Source organism: Hemicordylus capensis, chromosome 5 (genome assembly GCF_027244095.1).
Source record: "Hemicordylus capensis ecotype Gifberg chromosome 5, rHemCap1.1.pri, whole genome shotgun sequence".
NCBI lineage: Eukaryota > Metazoa > Chordata > Lepidosauria > Squamata > Cordylidae > Hemicordylus > Hemicordylus capensis.
In genome coordinates, this window is record NC_069661.1 from 211,622,330 (window position 1) to 211,643,291 (window position 20,962).

The following is a 20,962-nucleotide window of genomic DNA, read 5'->3' on the forward strand; positions in this document are numbered from 1 at the left end:
TGTTCCCCTCGTCTAAGTCGCTGTATTTCTCTTTTCTCCCCCTGTATGAACTGTGTGCATTTGAAAGTCAGTGTGTTTCTTCGCCACCTATCTCACACCCCATTTGGGAACAATCGTGTTTATATGTCTGTGAAAGAGAAATCCCCCGCAACACATACACACACACTCTTTCTTCTCCTCTGTGTCAAGATTTTTCTGAGTGAGAGATTTTTAAACAAAAAAAAAAATCATTTTCAAAGCAGCACAAGGTGCTAAGTGTAAGCCAAAATTTTTCTAATACAAACTTGTAAGATACCTTCCCCCACCCCAATAGTGTACTTCCTTGTGAGGAAATTAATCACTACAAAAAGTATTAAAAGCTTTAAAAATAATAATAAGGGGAAGAAAAATGCTCTAACAAAATTGATCTGTTTTTGTTTTTTCCTGCCTTTTGGTTAATTATGTGCTATTGGGTTTGAAGATACCGTACTAAACTGCTTATAGTCTTAATCTGGGGTGTGTGTGTGTGTGTGTGTGTTTTCTCATATCTTTGCCTTATATTATTAAAATATTTATACAGTACACTCCTTTTTAGCAACAAAGTTCTCAAAATGGCTTACATAGCAAAATATATAAGGAAAATGGTTCTCTATCCCAATTTGTTTCTCCTTATAATATTTACTATTTTATTTTGCTTTGTGCTTGTAGCAGTATATGAATAACTTACTTATTGTGTGTTTTTTTAATAAGCTTGTAGTGTACTAATGTATCCCAGCTTCTTGAAAGTAGCTTCACAAATTGCTAAAATCAACATTAAAACCCAAGCCTATCATTATTTCAGTACATGTTCAATTTTTCAGCAGTGTACTGGTACAACACTTGTACCATTCTTTCTAGTGCAAGCTGCCATATGAAAACATGTGCGAAATCTCTCAGAAGTATGCACTGATTTATTTTCAGTGCTTCTCATTTCTTATGTCTGGAAGTATTGGGCTACCTCTGACCATGGCTCATTTTATTGTCCTTTTGTACATATTTTGCCAGCCCTCAAAAGTCAAATCCTTTCTTACTTCTCCTCGTGTTGTATCCAGAGTCCTTAGAGCAACTCTGAGAAGTTTCAGGCCCCCTTTCTGAGATGTGGTAGAGCTAAACGATAACTCTCAAGACTGCATGCTTGGGAATAAACTGTTTGCGTATGTGTGTGGAAGAGAAACAGAGAGAGAGAGAGTGCACAAATGGGGATAGGGAAATAGGGATAGTCACAAATAGGGATAGTAACATTGCTAGGGTTGTATGTATGCATATATCCGCTCATGGTAGTAGGCATATATGTTAAAAATGTTTCTGAGCTAGGGGAAACATTTCTGTGCATGTTTCTGCACAAGTATGTGTGTGAAACTGTATGCATATATGAAGAGTGTGTAATATTACAGGTATATGCACAGAAGAGAAAGAAAGAGCATTCTAAAATCTGATTTTCATCATGTCCTTACAGGTTTTCTGCAACAAATACATGGGGGAGGGAGTGGATAAAGAAGATGGGGAGCAAGGGGGCCCATCTTCACTTTTTGTCCCTAGGCCCACACCAACCTTGCTATGCCACTGACTCTATGCATACTCGCATAGAAGGAATCCCACTGAAAATAGGATCTACTCTTGTGTAACATTCAAAGGATCAGGATGCCGCTTAGCCTTTCACACAGTTCATGTGACACTGGAGGGGAGGGGTGTGTGAGTCTGAGAGAAACAAACGGAGACTAGGATAAGAAGCTTGCTGCAGCTTACCTACTGGTAAGAGAAAATGATATTCATGGTTCATAATTAGGTTCCTAAGAATGGCAAACTTTCTGTTCAAAATTGCATCTGCTCTGTTTGTAATTGGAGTGGAGATGGTGAGCATACTGCTGTCTACTACCCCTACATTTTTCTTTCTCCCCCTCTTTTGCCCTGGTAAGTTTTTCCCTTCCTAAAAAGGGTGGGGTGGGATAGATATTCCTCATACTCTTGTGAGTTCCCTTCCTTCTCATGAGGGTGGTGGCGGCGACTATGCCCCATCTGTATGTGTGAATTAGGAAGATCTCTGTTTGTATGTTTCCTGTGTCTGCATGCTACTTCTGTAAAAGAGAACTAAGACTGCAATTCTATGCATATTTGCTTGAAAGTAAAACTCACTGAACTCAATGGAATTTACTTTCAAAAAAGCATACATAGACTCGATTCAGCTAACATTCAGCCTATTGTTACCCCTGGCTCATACCCAGACTACTTTTAGCTGTCCTGCCTTCCAACTCTACCTACCCCAATGGGCATTAGCTGCCACTGGGTCTCGTGTCAACATGGCCATCAACACATTTCCTGGTGCAAACAAAATATAGAATAGGAGCCATGAGACAACATGGATGTCAACATTGGCTGTCTTGTGGGTAGAGCTAAGAGAATAGATCTAAGTTGCAGGATAACACACTCTTTCCCCCGCCCACCGACCCCATCCCTCTCTAGAGTAAATTCTTCCCTCATATATTAACCACCTGCTGTTAACACTAATCAGTGTTCACATGTAGCCAGGATTTGAAACCAACATTAAATCATGGTTTCAAATATTGATCAAATAAGTATCCTGATGAGCTTTAACAGTGGCACCAATATATACCTTAACTGCAGGGAAGGGGGGTTGATTTGCTCTGGAGAAAGGGGAGTAGTGTTCCCTCTAAGGAGCGTGCACATGTGCCACTCACAAGTTTTTTTATATCTGCTCAGTTAATTTTGGATCCCGCTCCAGTTGAATCAGGAAGGCCCCACTCTGAATGCACCCGTGCATACACACACTGCCTTGATACTGCTGCCCAGAAAAAAAAACTGAAAAAAATTAAAGGGAAAACTGGAGGGGAGCTAGGATGGATGAGAACACAATTCCACAACGAACTCTCAATCTCTAAACTGCGCTTACGTCTGCACTCCTCTGGCGTGGCGTCTATAAAAGGTTCTAGCAGCAGGGGCTGAAAAGCAGAAATTTTAGTGATGCCTATGCAAATGTATGAATATCTCACTTCACATATTGCAGGTCTAGCACTGAGAATAGCATCTGAAGCTTACCCTAATGAGCTTCAAGATAAGCTCTGATTTGTTAGACCCTCAGAACTTTCTATCCTGTTTCTTTACGGCCTCTAAAATCTCACACCTCAGCTACAATAGGTACCAGAAGGAAAGCAGTACTAAAGAAGGAAGCAAGAGCAGCAACATACAGTTTCGACAGCACTCTCTACCAGTGCAAACTCCATTACCAGTGGCAACTCCATTACAGCAAAGGCCAAAGGAACATTGGGAGCTGCCTTATACCAAGACAGATCATCAGTCCATCTAGTTCTGCATTGCTTACACTGACTGGCAGCAGCTCCCCAAGGTCTCAGGCAGAGGTCTCTCCCAGCCCTACTTGAAGATACCAGGGATTGAGCCTCAGGCCTTCTGCATGCAAAGCAGATGGTCTACCACTGACTGAGTAACAGCACCATACCCCTACAAAAGGAAAGATGGAAACACAGGCCAACAAGAGTTATGCAGGACAGGACCCATCTATATTCAGAAGTGTTTCAGACCACAGAGGCTTCATCTGCACACCTGGGCTGTTTAACCCCTAGCACATGATGCTGCATATTGTATGCACACATAATACTGCATACTGTATGCCCACAGTGACATTTTAAGTATGTCTGGGTTGCGGAAACTGGGAGAGTTTTGGTTGCGTGATTGTTATCTCAAGGACTACAAGGGTTAACAGCCATTCTGAATTCATATTAATACTGAAGGTATTAACTACTTGGTATTCAATAATATAAGTTAACTAATTTGCAGAAATTAATAGCCCTGAAAAGTGAATCAGTAGAAAGTGTGAATAAAACTCACTACAAAAACACTAATATTTGCATCCTTTTTGTAATATGATTAGCTTGTAGCAGCACTCTGAGGAGAGGGCAGATCTGGGTTTAAAATGCAGACTTTCCACGTGTTACTGCAGAGACATGAACACCTGGACACCAAATTCTGGTGCCAACAGCCAGAGAGGTGTTCACACCAAAAACAAATACAGAATTCTCTGCAGCAGCAAAGCAAGCAAACAATTTCTTTTCTGGTGTTGACTATCCCATTTTAAACTAAAGCTCAAATTCTATCCATACTTACTTCGGAGGAAGCCCCACTGAATTCACTGGGATTTAGTTCTGAAGTGGCACAGCAGGGAAATGCTTGACTAACAAGCAGAAGGTTGCCGGTTCGAATCCCCGCTGGTACTATAATGGGCAGTAGCAATATAGGAAGATGCTGAAAGGCATCATCTCATACTATGTGGGAGAAGGCAATGGTAAACACCTCCTGTATTCTGCCAAAAGAAAATCACAGGACTCTGTGGGCGCCAGGAGTCAAAATTGACTTGACAGCACACGTTACCTTTAAGCATGCATAGGAACAGATTGCACACAAAACAGAAAATCATAAAACTAAAAAGACTAGAGTAGCATAGCCTCCTTCCCCTCACCCGCATTTCAATGTTTTATTTAGAATGTCCATTTTACACTGTTAGAGTAATTAAAAAGTCACTGTCACAACTGGAAGGAGCATAAAGTGTCTGTATCGAACTGAGTGCTGAGTTTGGGTTGGGAGGGTTAATGTAACTGGCTTTGTCTATGCTGCAACTCAAGATATGTTTTGTGTGTGGATGGATATCTTTTGTTGTACTCTATGTTTTTAATAAGACTGGGTGCTGACTTCAGGTGGTTTAGACATACAAGTAGCTTCTTAATCTAAAAGAGCTACTGAGCAGCAGAGCTGGGACATCTAATGTTTGGTCGCTGACTCACTGCTATTGTTTGATAGTTTTGTATTTAATTGCGCAATTTGTTAGCTGCCTTGAGGCTATTGCAAAAAGCAGGATACACATCCTTTAAAAATAAATAAATGAGGAGGTGGGACCATAGCCCAGTGGTAAAGCATCTGCTTTGCATGCAGAAGGTCCCAGTTTCAATTTCTAGCATTTCCAGGTAGGGCTGAGAAAGACTCCTGCCTGAAATCTTGGCGAGCGAGCCACTGCCAGTCAGTGTAGACGATTCTAAGCTAGATGGACCAAGGGTCTGACAGTATAAGGCAGCTTCCTAAATTTATGTGAGGTAAGCACCTAGAGACTAGGCTCTGTAACAAACCAGGGCACAACCCTTGATCTCATATCTCTTCAGGCAATACTACTATAGGACCTAATAACATTAGCCACATTGGGCTCACCCTGTCAGAAGGCTCATCCTCCCATGAGAACTATGCCACCACCTGCCAAAAGTGCCGATTACACACAACAAATAGGTCAGTATGTAAGCAAAAGAATAATCTGACATTAATCTAACATTAAATATGGCAACATTCAGAAACCAGCGGGAGAAAAGTTCAGTCTCCCAAGACATTCTGCTGCTACCATTCTCCAACAAAAGAACTTCAAAGGGAGACTCCAGAATGAAACTGCTGAACAAGAATATCAAATTTGATTCAATTAGCATAGCAAAGCTAGTAAGATTGTGTTAATGCCAATTACTTGTGAATGGTCAGTGTGCTTATCTTGTATCCAATTGAGCTTTTCATAGATATGTCATAGATGGCACCTCTTGCATCTCATGGTCTTTTGATGCCACTGTTTAACATTTTTCCTCTAGATTTCTCTCTGTGTGTACACATATGCATGCACATGTATGTGTCCAAGGATAACACTTAGTATGTCTCACAAAGTGAGCTCTGATGCACAAAAATATGCTACAATGAATCTACTATTTAACAGCCACAAGGCTGTGTGTGTGTGTGTGTGTGTGAGAGAGAGAGAGAATGAATATATCCGTAACTGTTTAACTGTCTGTCTGCATCTTCATAACAGTTGTCTGCTGTGTAGTACAGTGATAAATACCTAAATCTGTAACATGGCATTTCACCAATAAAGATGTAACTAGGTGACTACACAACTTAGAAACTTTATTACAAAATTGTTTTAAGTCATTACCAGACGTAAAAACCCCTGCTGACAAATGGAGAACATAACTAAAAGTCAAAAAAATCCGACTGCTCCCATTCAAGTAGACCTGAGTTTGAAACAACATGAAATTCTTTCTTTGCTTATATTTTGTTGCTGCTGTGGGGGGGGGGGGCATTCTGGTGCTATGTGGCCAGCATAATGTTGTTAGAGAGGATTGTGCATTCTGGTCCTATGATGGTAAGCAACACCATGCTGACCACATGACCACACAAATTGTGCCTGCCCATGCGCAGATGCCATGTGCATGCTGACAGTGACACCACGTGGGGCTTCTAGAGACAGACACCTCCCCAGCAGGAACCTGCATGGGACTGCAGAGAGCAGGGAACGACCTGCTCTCCTCTTTCTTAAAGCTCAGGTGGGGGGGAGACGTTCCCAAAATGTGCTTGAATTGTGGTTCTTGCACATCCCTAATATGCATTTGTTTAATTTCTAATCTAAGTAATCCTCTTTACAATCCTATAAAACACAAAAGGTTAGAGATTGTGAATTGCTCACCTCGAGTAAGGAAGGATCTGAACCTACCATATCCAAATCTAGTACCATATTCACTGCACCACACAAAGAAGATATAAGATTGTGTTGGGTTTTTTCCTAGTGTTTTTCATAAGTGTATAGAACCACAAGGAAATATTATTATGAATAAAGGATGATGTAAAACTTAAAGCAATAAGTACAAGCCTTTCAGAGATAACTGCAAAGATCACACAATCATTTACCACTTTGATAAAATCTTTTTTTTAATTTCCCACCTATTGTGCTGCAATAGGTCGATCACATCTGAATTCATAATGTAATATATTTATTTCACTCATACATTTTGTTACACAGCTATAAATCTGTTGAATTCTACCTCACAAGCCATATGAAATAAGAATCCAGCCTATGAGACAGATTTTTGCATGGGTAGCTATGAGCAAAGGGGAAAGGAAAGAATGTTGAGTCTGAGTGCAGAAAATTAACACAGTTGACAGTGGTATTATTTTTCTATTCAAGCCTAGCATCAAGTTTCCCTATCTGTTTTGTAATTCCACCCTAAAGATGCAGGGTGGTTTGCTAATTGTCCAGAATGATCAGCTGATCATCAATGGGAGCTATAACAGAAGATGTTCTCCTGATAGTTGAGAATCTTGATCTAGCTTTTAGAATGAAATACTATCATGGGAAGATAACACCCTTCAGTTAGTAGGAAGAGTCAGAGAGAAGCAGTTTGGAGTGAAATAGAAATCTGAATTTAGAGAAGAGCAAAGAAGGTGAGGGCTTTGAGTTGACTAAGTTGAAGAAGCATCCTTGGATGCAAAGACTTTATCTGGGAATCTGAAGCAGAGTTAGTGGATTTGCTGCCTGCTCTTATGGTTCTGCTGGCTTCTAATAAGATCTGCTTGCATATTTCTAAAGAAAAAAAATATAAGATATCATAGATCTCTCTCATCCAAAGGAAACTAAACTCTGCAGAGATGCCCAAGAACTTCTCACCACTCAAAGAAATGGGAAGTGTGTTTGTGCAGATCGGTCACACCATTCCTGAGCAACGGTGACAACAGTGACCCTCATTAAAGTATTCTGTTTCCTTTGACCAACTGCACCAAAAAGCATCAATTTTACTTCAATTTTACTTAAGTCAATCTCCCCTCCCCCTCCTAAAAATCAAGCAGAAACAGGAACTTTGTTAATCAATGTGGTGTGATGGATACAACAAAACTCTACATGGTTTGCCTGGGAAGCACAACCTGGGGAAAGAGTGAGATTCTCTATAACGCCAACATCACCACTTGCTTTGACTGGCCCATGAGTGCCACACAATATTTTCCTCCACCACACATACACTCAGCCAGGGGAGTAGCAAGGTTGTAGTGGGCCCAGAGACAAGATTTTAAAATGCCCCCCCACCTTTTAAAAAGGTTTTGTAAATTGTGGATGATGCAAGTCATGTAATGGTACTAGAGAAAGGCATGCTGTTCTGGTAGCTCCAGGTCTTAACACTCACATCAATTTTGGAGGATGAAGACAACTGAAGGAAGCCCGGGCGGGTGCGCAGCTGGGGGAGTCAGTCATGTGACTTGCCTCTGGAGGGACCCAAGGCAGTGGGCCCCCAGACAACTGTCTCCCCTTGCCCTATTATAGTTACGCTCCTGCACTCAGCAAAGCAAGGGTGAGCATTTTCCAACCCTTAATCTGCCTGCTACTTCTACAGGAAGGGGTGTCAACTGAATAACCAACTATTTTTTCCAAATGTCTTACTTCCCTCAAGGCTTTCACAGACACTGAAACACATGGGACCTCTGTCCTCTCCTTCCCACTCATCCACCCCCCCATTGCTAAGGAGGGACCAAAATCAGTGTTTCTGCCAACAAAATGTACCTGTTGAAAGAATGTGTTGTGCAAGACATTAACCCAGCACCAACACCACTTCCAAAAAGGGCAGACATCAGCAGAGTATCTGCATCTCTGCAGTTTGTGAGGACTGAATATTCATCACTAGATGTGCAAAAAACCCAGGCTGCTGCACACGTTACACCCAATATGCAAGGCCTCACACACATCTACGGGAATCCTGTTGTGAGATTGGACTCTGTTAGAAGATAGCGTAGAATGAGGATGAAAATGTGGGGGGGACAAGGGGACCCTTGCTAACTTGGCAAAGAGGCACCTTTTAACATGGTGATTCTCTTTATTGAGCAGGGGGAGAGTAACTGGCCCTGTCCACCCTCAGCACAAGTACCTCCAGTGACTGTTGCTGGTGCCTATCTTGTGTTTCTTTTTAGACTGTGAGCCCTCTGGGGACAGGGATCCATCTTATCTTATTTATTTGTTATTCCTCTGTGTAAACTGCCCTGAGACATTTTTGGAAGGGCGGTATAGAAATCCAATGAATAAATAAATAAATAATAAAATATTGTTGTCTCATCAACAGTCCAGTGTTGATGGGCCAGCCACGATTTCCTTCCCAGTAGTGCTCTGAGCATCCAAACGTGGTCTCCAGTTCTCCTGATCATCCTAGTAGGCAGGCAAGCTCAGGCAGCATCTCCTCTCGAACTTCGCTGCTCCAGCGAGTGGCGCGTTTTGCTCGCATTTCCTAGCATGATAGCAGGTGGAGCGGTTTGGCTGGGCGCTGGCCGGCTCGGTCTCACCACGCAAAGACGGCTCGGAGGCAATGCCGTCCCCTACTTTGAGGCTACAAACCAAGCGCTCCGCAGTCCAGGAGCTCGAGAAGGGGCCGTTTGTCGCTCCTGCTGTAGACAAGAGCTTCTGGGCTGGGCGCTCGGGAGTCCGAGCAGGAACGAGTCTGACTGACGTTCCGTGACCTGACCGAAAGTTCCAACGCGCGCACAACCCAACCCAAGCGGGATGGTAAGGGTTTTAGGGCAGGGCGTGGAGGCGGCCTGCGATCGGAGAGATGGGTCCGTCTCACTCCCGGGATCCTTTGCAGTGTCACCAGTTATACCCTAATCTCTCTCTCGTGATCTCTTGGAAAGAGTTGAAGCGGGAAGATGCCGTTTATGGCGTCTGGGGGCTGCGGGGTCGAGCAAGGGCGGCTCCAGGGGGCATCGGTAGGCAAACGCCCCTCCCGCACAGTGGCTTGTCCCCCACCGTCCCATTTGTTTCAGAAATCCGGTATGTGGTGGGACACAGCTCGCTCACCCAAAAATGCACTTTGCCCCTTCTGTGCACTCCCCTTTCATCCCCCGCCCCACGGTGCCCAGGTCAAGTGAGACTGGCAAAGAGAGCGGGCTTGTAGGGGCAAGAGTTCTGCGACAGAGCGAACGAGGCTGCGGGCTGCCTGCATCGCCTTGTAGCCCTGATTCAGGGCAAAGGTCACCCCTACCAGACAAAAGCAATTAGAAGGGATGATGTGTTTCTTTTGGGCAGTTTATATCCCGCCTTTCCAATCAGAAAAACAGACTAGATGGCCTTCGTTGTGCACGATCAGGAAAAGCTTAAGAGAAACCAGACCCTTGTGTTGCTTTTTACCACCGCGAAGCCATTTTTGAAGATACCTGCGAGCGGGGCGGCCGCGGTGCTGCTCGCGCTGTTGCTGCCGCCGCGAGGCTTCCTTCCGCGTCTCTGTTGCAACACGCGCAGCGCAGGAGACTGTAGTGGTTTGCGTGGGGAAGAAAGAGAAAGAAAACGGGAACAGGAAGCTGCCCATTGTGAAAGTGCGCAGAAGAAAAGCGAGGGGCCGAAAGCTCTCTCGGCGAAGAGCGAGGAGGCGGAGTTAGGAGCCAGTGGTGGAAAGGGCCTCCAGAGTTTGTGGACGGCGTGTGAAGCCGGCGCAGGCAAAAAAGCGGCTCCTCCGAGCCCCACGTGGGCAAGCTCGGCAACTCTTAAAGGCAAGCTCCTCAAGCTAGTCTCTCCCAGGGCCCAGCTGCAACACCGAGCGCCCTCTCCGACGGGCCGCTGCGCTCGTTGACCCGGAGCCCCACAGACACGCTCGGCCAGGCACGTGCTCAGCGCAGCAACAGGCGGGGCGTGCGGACCTGCTGGGCGCTTCTGAAATTGCATCGGAGCTCTTTGCAGCTTCGCAGCTTGCCAAGCCAGGGCCCAAGAATGAGGGGACCACCTGCAGTTGCTCTCAGAAGCAAAATTCTCGGGTGGAAGGAGGGAGCAGGGGCGAGAATGAGGGCAAAAGGATCCGCATCATTCGAAACGGAACCAGGAAAAGAAGGCCTCAGCGGCCTCTCTGTGGGTCTTGTGGGAGAAAAGTGTTAGCAGCCGGCTGCAGCAAAGACCATAAACACGTACTCTGGCTGAATGGTCGCGCCACGCTTTTGATACATTTCGTTTTTACTTATATATGTATATCCCGCCTTTCCTCTAAAGAGCCTCTGTTAGTCTGAGGTTTGCCCAAAGTTTCCTAGTGAGCTTCAAAAGAATAAGATTTGAACTACGCCAGGGCCAAACCCTCTAGCCACTGCACCGTCCACAATGGCTCTAAGAAAGGAAGCAGGAGAGCGTTTTCATATCGGGGGTGGGGGGGCATGAAATGCAGGAGCAGAGCATCGTATGTGATCGTTTCACAGTGCATATGCAATACAATTGCCCTATGGCTAAGTAGTTTTCCCTGGAAGAAGATCCTCCCCATCTCAGACAATCTCATCTGCAAAATGGGAGTCCCTCAAACAGCACCCCACATGTTAGGGATAAAGCATCCAAGCGAATGGGTGGACACGCACTGGGAACCTGGTTAATCGAGTTCCCAGCATATCCATATGAAGTGAAAGTATTTCGCTCCTTATTGGGAGTTTGTGATTTGCACAGCTTCCCAGCACTTATAAGCTCTGCGTTTCTATGGAGCAAAATATACACGTGTACTCATCCATTTATTTCAATCTACACATGAGTTTCACATGGAAGTTTGTGCAAGAAAAATGTGTGAAATTGGTTACTGTGACGAGCTTTTGCAGGCAAAAGCTGGGACAGATAGGGAAGCTGATGCCTCAGTAAGCGGTTAATCACATTTGCTTTTCTGTGGTTCAGAACAGGTCTTTGCCGTTGTGCCATGATGCCATCTATGTGTCTGGAATATGCTAGTAATACATGTTCCTGTACTATTTATACAGCACAATCCTGTACCTGTTTACTTGGAAGTAAGTCTCATGGTGCTTATTCCCAAGTAAGTGTGCACCGCCCTGAGCCATTTTTGGAAGGGCGGTATAGAAATCAGATTAGATAGATAGATAGGATTGCAGCATTAAGTTCTCAAAAGAGAGCTGCTGGGACTCAAATCTCGCTGAACTGCACACCTGCTACATTTGAGACCTTATCTCTAATCCTAGATGCATGTAATTTTACTAGAGGACCACAGCTTCACATATGAGATATTTCATACATGGAGATGATCTGCAGGAAACTGTGTGTGTCATCATACGCAAACATTGCACAAATATCTGTTTTGCCATGAAATTGCTGTAAAATAGGCAGTTTTCTCAGGCCCGTATTCATGGGTGTACAAGGTTTTTGTGAATTTTAAAAAAATTCAATGAGATTATCTCTGTAGGAAACATGTAGTGTTCCTTGCCGCCTTCTGTGGTTAGGGCAAGAGTGGTTCTGGTAGGGAGCAAGCACCTCCTCAGACAAGTGGGGTCTCCCATCTAACATGTGATGAGACATAGCTCACCCACGCAGAAATTCCTTTGCCCCTTCTGTGTCCCTCTTTTTTTTTTTTTTCTAGTGCCATCACTGGGTTAAGATAACATACTCTGCACAGGTTCAAAGGAACTATCTGATTCATTAGTATTTCATATGTTCCTGACCTGGTTTTTGCACTGAAAGCAGGTGGTGATGCTGAGCCTTGATGCAAATTTAATCCTCCTCAGTATCCTTGTATGTGCATGTGCTTCCTTCAGGCTTTTAACATTTAGATATATGTGTTCTCATATCAGCGTGCATTCTTTTGTCACTTTGTATGAATGGATTTAGGATTATGTTATAAGTGTTATATGTCCTTGTTATCTATACATTATATAGGGTGACTGTATTCCAAGTGTACCCTGTGTATATATTATGATACAGTATATCTCAATGTATACACATCGTGTGTGTTTCCACATGTGACTTTAGGTAGATCTCTCTCTCTATCTATCTATCTATCTATATGAATGTATGCTCTGTGTCATCACTCTGCATCTGTGTGTATGTATTATATGTACCCTCTGACTGTGGATTTGTGCCCGTGGCTGTATTTCTGAAGACTTTATCATCTTCTCTTGCAAGTTTGTGTTGTATTTCTGTGAGTTTAACTTTTAATTTGGACTATACCTGTCACAAATTTCAAAGCTGAATATGTTATTCTGCATATGTGAGTGTTTATGCCTGGTATGATTCTCTATGAACACATAGGGGTGACAGCAGTTTCACCCCCCCATTTTGGCCTTCCACATGGCATCCTTTGCTCCTAACTCCATCTCATTTTCTGCCACCAGTTAGTTTGTACATTAACCATTTTCTTATACCACCAGGTCTCTTTCTGAAGTTTGTCAAAAGCCAGAAATCCACAAATCAGCTTGACAGCAAGTATCCATTGGATAAAGGTGGGAGCGAGAAAAAGAGGACCCATTAGCCCAATTATTTTTGATCTGGGGATAAAACCTACTTGGTACTATATCAGGCAGCAGTGATATAGGAAGATGCTGAAAGGCATCACATCAGACTGTGTGGGAGGAGGCAAGGGTAAACCCCTCCTGCATTCTACCAAAGAAAACTGCATGGCTGTGTGGTCGCCAGGAGTTGAAATTGACTTAACGGCACACTTTACCTTTACCCTTCTCTCACACACATCCATTCTGCTCAAGGCCCATCTTCTAATTTTGGAGGCTAAGGTTTTGGAATAACCATTGTGTTTTTTATTGCTGGTTTATTTTGCTACCTGTACAAGTTGAATTTTTTTTTTAATACTCAAGAGGAAAATGTATTTTAGAAATAAGCTAATAATAAAAATAGTGAGTGTGGGGTAGAAGGTGAAGCCCTCTATAATTTTAAGTAGTGGCTGTCAGGCTGCAATCCTATGCATGCTTTCTTGGGAGTGATCCTCACTGCACACAGTTATTATTTACTTGCAAGTAAATAAACATGCACAGGATTGCCTTGCACATAAATGTTTTAGAGGAGATTGAAAAGATGCACCTGCACATCTAGGCATAGAAGACCTAGAGCTGCAGCTCCCCCTCCACCTAGCTTGTTCTCCTTCCGTTTGTACCATGGAAGACCAAAAAGTGAATTGTCTGAGGCTTTTTCTACAGCAAGTGCATTTTGTTTAAATCGCTCCTGACTGTCTCCCGATTAATGAGAAAGGAGGTGTGATGCGCTGCTGCGTCTGCTGCTTCCTAAAGCGCTGCTTTGGACTTGGAGGAGTCACACCAGATGGCGTTTTCACAAATGAAGCTCTGAACGCCTTTTTCTCCTGATTCCAACGCATCGCTTGTGAGAAGATGAATGCAAAACGGGAGAGAACCAACGAAAGGTTTTTCCCCACATGGTACCCAATGGGCACTGAAGCCTTTCTTGTCTGGTTTGCCTGCCGGTGTGAATGTTGTTGCGTGATAGAACGCAGAAAAGAATATTTTAAAACGGAATGGCCATTCAGCGGTGTGTGGGGTGGTGGTGGTTAAAAGCCGTTAAGTGGTCTTTAAAAATAAATCAAAATATCTTTAAATCAAATGTACTTTGTAGTCAACTGCAGCCAGGGGTGTTTTTACAATGCAAATGCCAAACCTTCGTTGGGAAGAATGTGCATCCAATTCCTTTCCCACATTCTGTGCCACTTAACATTCTCTTCTGTGACACACCATAAGGGGGGGGGGGTGGGAGAGGCTCAAGAAGCGCTTCTTACGTCGCCCGAAAACACTCTCATTTAACACTGGTAGGGTGAGAAGCGCTTCAGCCGCAGATTCTCTTCTGGTAACCTTTACAGCGACTCGGTAAGATATTGTGCACCCCACCCCCCACTGCAGATGGAGGGCTGCGAGGGAGTGGCTTGCCTAAGGCCACCACCTAGTAAGTTCAGTGGGGAGGGGAGGGTGGCTGCCCGATTCGTAGCTCAGCCGCTACGCTACACTCGCACACCGTTTTGCATTGGGATTACCGAGCAGAGTGTGAAACCCCATCGCAGCCTCTCTTGGGAGACGGGACGGACGGAGAAAAAGTTCTGAGGCCAGGCGCATTCCTAGGCTAGGCGGGCACCTCGCCCCAGGAGAAGACACCGGGGGGCGGGAGACTCAGAGACCAGGCTCTCCGCAGCGCGGTTCCGCTCCGCTGTTAAGTACCGCCAGACGCCGGGCATGTCCATGCACTCGACGACGTGGCGCCTGCATCAGGCTGGGCATAACCGAGAGCCAGCGCGCCGCTTAGAACCGCAGCATGGAGCCACTCCTGAGTCCTGACACCCCTTGGCCACGGCGAGCCCCTAGATTTCAAAGGGGGTCGCTGCAGCCCCCTGGGCAAGACGGTGTGAAAGAAGCCCGGCGGCGTGCCTCCGCTGCCCGTTCTCACTAACCACGCAAGACCCGACAGCGGAAGGGTTTGTGGGAAGGCGAGGCAGGGCGGGGGTTGAAGCCAAGCCCTCCCCACTAGCAAATAAGCAGTGTTGCAAGGCGGGTGAGGGGGAGAGCAGCAGCACAGCACTCGAGGCGCGCGCACACACCTGCCCATGAGTGAGAAAAATCCCCGCCCCCTCCGGAGCGGTCTCCAGAGCAGCTGGCCACGCCCCCTCTGTTCCAGTGTTCTGTCCCCGCCCCTCTCGCACACTCACATACACACCGGCTCCCAGCCGCCGCGCAGGTAAACTTTAGACTCCCACTTGCAGAGAGGGGGACGTAGGCAGATGTCACCGAGATCCTGGGCTATTTATAGAAGCGCCAGGCGAACGTGGCTGGAGGTGGGGGGATCCTACCTCACACCCGCCCCTCTCCCGCTAGGAAGGGCCGTCATCTTCGCCGCCGCTCCTTTTACAATCGCAGCTAAATCGAGAGGAGGGGAAGAGGCAGGGCGGCGGGCAGATTTCGCCACCAGCACGCTCTTTCTCGTGGCCCCGCCAGAGAGCTCAGTCGCCTGCCCGCCAAAGACTGCGGGGGACCCAGGATCTTCTGCCAGGATTGGGGGCGCGGAGCCCCGAGAGAGCCTCCGCGGCGCCTCCCCTACCCCTATTTGGTCCTCCACGACCAGCCTTGGGGGAAGCAGCCGCCAGAGCCTAAGGGGGTGTGGTAGGAGGGAATGGAGTCTACACCTGGCTGGCTCGCCGCTCCCTTGCCAAAGCCTCTGCTCGCTCGCTCGCTCGCTCGCTCTCGCTGTTTTCCTTGAGAATACTTGTAGCCTCCCCCACTGCTTCTGGGAATAAAGGTGGTGGACTGTGCAAAAGGGCCAGGGGGTTGCTGTGGGTTGGTATGGACTCGTGGGAGCCTGCTCTGGACCTCCTGGTGGTGCATGGTCCAGAGGTTGCCCCGGAGCCCAGTCCTAACTGCCTGCGCTCCGCCAGCGGCCACAGAAAAATCCACCCCATCACACCACGATGGGGCTACATATCGGGGGATGGCGAAGAGGGGCTGGAGTGGGGCTGGTAACGGTGGAAGAGGGAGGCCAGTCGGATGGATTGGGTCTAAAAATACACGCCACGATTCTCGTTTTTCGTAAGGCAAGCCAGCAGAAGCGCAGAACCATCCACACCCACTCACACGAGAACACGTCCTCCTTTGTCTTGCCACCATCTTACAGAAAGCCTAGCACGTCAAATTTCCATCGTGCATGTGCTGGTATGTGTCGCGTAGGCACAGCAGCCGATCAGCAAGATAGCCATCTTGCATCCAGTGAGTAGCAGTTTGCCTCGGAGCTGTGTGTGTGTGTGTGTGAGAGAGAGAGAGAGAGAGAGAGAGAAGACATCACGCCTGAAAATCACCAGCACCCAGAGCACTGAGCAGCCAGACTGAGAGAGAAAAAATCGGAAGTAGGCGTTTTTGTGGGGCTCCCCCCCAATAAAGCATTTGGTGGGTTTGTAGTATGTCTCCCTACGTGCTTGGACTTAAAATAGCCCTCCACCTGCACGCAGCCAGCCAGCCACACACGCGCAGCCACACAGTAGCCTCCTTTACTTCTGTCCCTTCTCCTGGGACTGGCTGACCACTGAGGGCCAATGCTCGCCCTGATGGAAAGCAGCCTCACTGCATTAGGCCTCCCAAGAGCTCCGACCGGGGCCTGGTGTGCTTCAGCTAGAATGCACCATCTTCTCAGAGACTCCTGCCATGTTGCTATTGGCCGGGGCTCATTCCGAAGCGGCTCTGCTTTCAAACCAGAGCGAGAGGGTTGAGAAGCTGCTGGGCAAAGACAGCAAAGACAAAAGGCATTTGCTCGAGCAGGGCTAGTGCTGGGTCCACTTTTGTCCTCCCCGCCGGAACACCTGCCTTTTGCCCCACCCCCCCTTCCCCCCACCCCTTTGAATCGTGAGAGGACCCACAACACAATCCCTCACTGGGCGGAGGGCGGGGGAGCAGTGAGCAGTCGTCTTGCCCCTTTCCGCCCCATCTCCCTGGATGAGCCAAGGGAGGGAGGAATCAACATGTCTGAATGGTTCTCCGTGTACCTGTTCTCCAAACGGCATGGCTGGCTCTTTGGTGGGCTGCTGTCTGGATGGTTCATGGCAGTAGTAGAAATTGGCCATTAAAAAACGAGTTGCTACTTTTCGCGATGGTTAATCTCCCCCCCCTCCCGCCAATTCTCGCCCCTCCTGCAAAAAAAAAAAAAAAAAGCCCTCCCCCCTTACCTTGGTTTGTAGAAGCAGAACCTCTAGGCGGACAGATTAAGGGAGTGAGCATGTTGGGAGTATCCAGTCTCCTCTTCTTGCTTGCATATCCACATAAGAAGAATGAGGTTGGGGGAGCAAATGGGGAGGGGGCGATGCAAAATCTTTCCTGCCAGAAGATTCAGCTTTGGCGATCTTGTGTCTTGAAGTGGTGCAAATGCAAAACGGCAGAGAGAGAGGAGGAGAGAGGAGAGATCGGCTTCGAAGATGAATCAGACCGTGTGGAAAGGAGGGTCGTAAAATGCAGGATCCAAAGAGATCATTCCATTTGCTCCTTAAAAAAAGGCAAGGCAAAGCAAAACCCGATGGTTCTTCTAATGGTGCAGGTAGTAGTAGAAATATATTCCTGGAGCCCTAGCAGAAGAAGAGGCTGGGTCGGGATGTCGCGGGAGTCGGCTCCGGTCCTCTGAGCAGCATGATGATTCCCCAGGCGTCCCTTCCTGAAGGGAAAAGGGGGGGAAAGGATCGGTCTGGAATTAGAGGGGTGTGAAAGAGACCCGATCGCACCCCTAGCGAGACACTAGCACGTTCCGAAGAACGGGGAGGCAAACGCATTTCCCCACAGCAGCCCACACCAGAGGAATGACAGAACAGCTGGCACGACGGGGGCTGTCAAGATTTCAGAGAGGCTCTGGTGGCGATACCACTGCCGGGATGGGCACGCAGGCGAACTGGAGAAAGGGGCGAGCGAGAAACCACCGAGCGGCGAAGGCAGGAACCCCGTAACACACACACACACAGACACACACACGCATCCACGTCCACACGAGCGCGCGCGCGCGCGCGAAATCCAGCCCACCACTCGCAAGGAGCCGTTCAGTGGCGAGCCACCGCCGTTCCCAACCCTATCTGCATTGCTGCTGACATGTCGGCGGTCTCTCCCCCCACCCCCGCCTCCTTCGTATCCCACCGCCACCCCTGGGGGAACGGAGGGGCGGAGGAGGGGCGCTCCGCCGAGCAGCCGGGCAACATGCTGCGTTGCCGGGGGAGAGGAGAGGAGAGGAGGAGGGGAAGCAGGCAGCAGACGCGCACACGCACCCCTTGGCACAGCAGGCACACGCGGCGGCCGAGCTGGGGACCGACCGGGGCTGCTGAGGTCTCCCCGCCACCTGCAACGAGCCTCCGGGAGGGGCGACGAAAGCCCCAGGCCGGCCGGCGCAGCAGCGAACGAGTCCCTCCCCGCTCCCGAATTACCTGTTAGCCAGGCATTGTTGCATGCAGAGGAGGTGGATCCTGGCACGGGCTGGTGATTTAATGATCCGCTGCCGAGGCTGATGATGCCTTTCCTAGCACAGCAGCCGGGAGCCCTCCGGGCGATTGTACAGGAGCGAAGAGCCGCGACAGCCCCGGCAAGACCCTCGTGCCCAACCACGGGCAAATCCCTGGGGTAGCTGCCTGGTGGGGGGTGGGGCGGATTTTTTGGTCTCTTCTCCCCCCCCCCCCGCCCCGCATTTCTTCCTTCCCCTCCCCCTCCCCGCCCCCAGTGCAGATTAGCAATTCACCTCAGGCACTCTCCAAAAAATCCCACGGATTTCCTTGGAGGTAGAGAAAAGCCGAGGAAGGTGAAAAGCACCGCGGAGAAAGAAGAGAGAAAAGGTGGCCGGGGGAGAAGGGAGACCAGGAAGCCACGTCTCAAACTAATGATGATGGAGTGAGAAGCAAGGCACTGCAAGTCCATAAGAGAGAATGGACGGCGGGCGGGGGTGAGCGGGCGAGAGAGGCGCAAGACAGAACGCTGCTAGCCACCCAAAGGTGGGGGTGGAAAGGTCGGGTCAGCCCCCTCACACACACGCACACATCCATGAAGCTGCTTCTGCATGTGAGGAGTGGGGGCGGAGGAGGACTTTCTCCTCTGGCTGGCTCTTACACACACACACACACCCCAATTGCTGAGCCACTGGCTGAGGCAGCAGCCAACGTCATGAAGCCGGAGGGCAAAAAGCGAGGCAGGCTTAGACCGGCCTCGCAGCGCCTCCTACTGGCGGCAGCCGGGAACGGCCCAGCGGCATTGGACTTGGCGAGCCAGACAGCCGAGGGGCGAGCGAGGAGCGCTGGAAAGCAGCCGCGCCCGCGACCGCGGCCTTCCTTCGAGTCAAAGATGGCCTCAGCTCTGGATCCCTGGAAAGCGTCGCCCTCTCGGGGGTCTCTCTCCCTTCCAGAGACCCGAGCCGAGGCCCTGCTCGCCTGGGCGAGGAAGGAGGAGCCTCACGTGTCCCTTCTCGGCGCCGGCTGCTGCCATTGGCGCGTGTCTTGCACTGATCCCGAGAGCGGTGGAGTGAAGAGAGACAGGCAGCGGGACCGGGGAGACCATGGGGGTGCAGGGCCCAGCCAGGGGAAGGGAACGGGAGCATGAGGAATTGGAAGGAAGATCCACGCGGCGGCCACTCCATCATGAAGCCTGGCACGCTTTAATTGCTCTCCTGAAAGCCACGCTGAAGCGAAGCAAGGCGAAGCCCAGCAGATCGGAGCAAGAGAGAAACAGGAAGTTTTTCGCACGAGGCTTTTAAAGCCCTTTAACGCGCATCTCCTCCGCAATGGAGGGCGTGCGTTTACCTTTCGGCAGCCAGATTTACCCCAAGTCCCTACGAGTTATCGGGAAGCTGTTCACACACAATTCGGGTTTTTCACAGCGCATTAGCGTGCAGCCCGATTTATATCCAGGCTTTTAAAAAGTCCAGTATTTGTGTCTGGGTTTTGCAACAACTTCGGGTTCCCAGTAAAGCCTCCTTACAAGTAAGTACAGGGTGATTTGTGGGAATTGTACTCACTGTAAGGAGTAGCCCAAGACATGTTGCTGCCTAAGGCAGTGGGCAATATGAAGCTTCTAAAAATGTGTGGGCGGATGCTCATCAAACAACTAAGTGCTTGAGCAAAACCTACCCAAGCACTCTTAAACTATCTATTAAGCCAGGCAGTGGTGGCAGAAATTTCCCTGCCTCAAATTGGAGGAGAGAGAGAAGAGATGCGCCCCAGCAGGGCAAGGTGTGGGGACTGAACAGCATGCCCCAGGGGGGTGAGGAAGAGTAGTGTCAGTGGATGGTAGGGTGGCACCACAGTGGTGGGGATCTGGCACTTGCTATCTCCACTGCCCTTCCCTGCATCTGCGTCTGAGATGACTACCTCACCCTGTCCCATGAGGCCACTGGTGCGCACTGTACAAAGCCTGTGCCCCAAGAGCAACATATCTCCTTTCTTACCAAAATAGTGCAATTTGTCTAATTCCAATTTGCACGATTTTTATGGTTAGGATCCACCTGCCCCCCTTTCAAATTAACAAGTTGTTCTAGTAAGAACTAATCAGCCTACTTTCCTTTCACTGTTGCTACAACTTGACTAAATGTGGTTCAAATCAAGGTCCACAAGTTAGATCTCTTGCACCTCAAATTTTCATGCATCCGCAATCTTGGATTGGGGTGGATGAAATCATTACAAACTACACCATTGAGATGTCCCTGTGTGTCATTCACTACAACTGTACCAAATTTGGTTCAAATCAGTTAGACAGTCTTTAAGTTAGTGCACTTGCACCACAAAAGTTCACATGTCCACCATCTTGGATCGGGGTGGATGACATCATCACAAACTACTCCATTGGGGCATCCCCATGTGTCCCTACAGCTGTAGCAAATTTGGTTCAA

At 48.2% G+C, this 20,962-nt stretch overlaps 1 protein-coding gene across 5 annotated transcripts in view; it reads right to left on the minus strand.

Annotated features, from left to right (window-relative positions):
• Nucleotides 1-18,668, minus strand: part of GRIN2B (glutamate ionotropic receptor NMDA type subunit 2B) — a 366,073-nt gene extending 347,405 nt beyond the window's left edge. For 3 of the 5 annotated variants that reach the window (XM_053252649.1, XM_053252650.1, XM_053252655.1), the window contains exon 1: nucleotides 17,286-17,999. The gene's annotated coding sequence lies outside the window, so the exon portion shown is untranslated. Of the gene's footprint in view, nucleotides 1-10,035; nucleotides 10,122-17,285; nucleotides 18,000-18,518 lie in introns of those variants that run through there. The other 2 variants (XM_053252651.1, XM_053252653.1) reach the window with 2 other exon arrangements.
• Nucleotides 18,669-20,962: the final 2,294 nt, after the last annotated feature.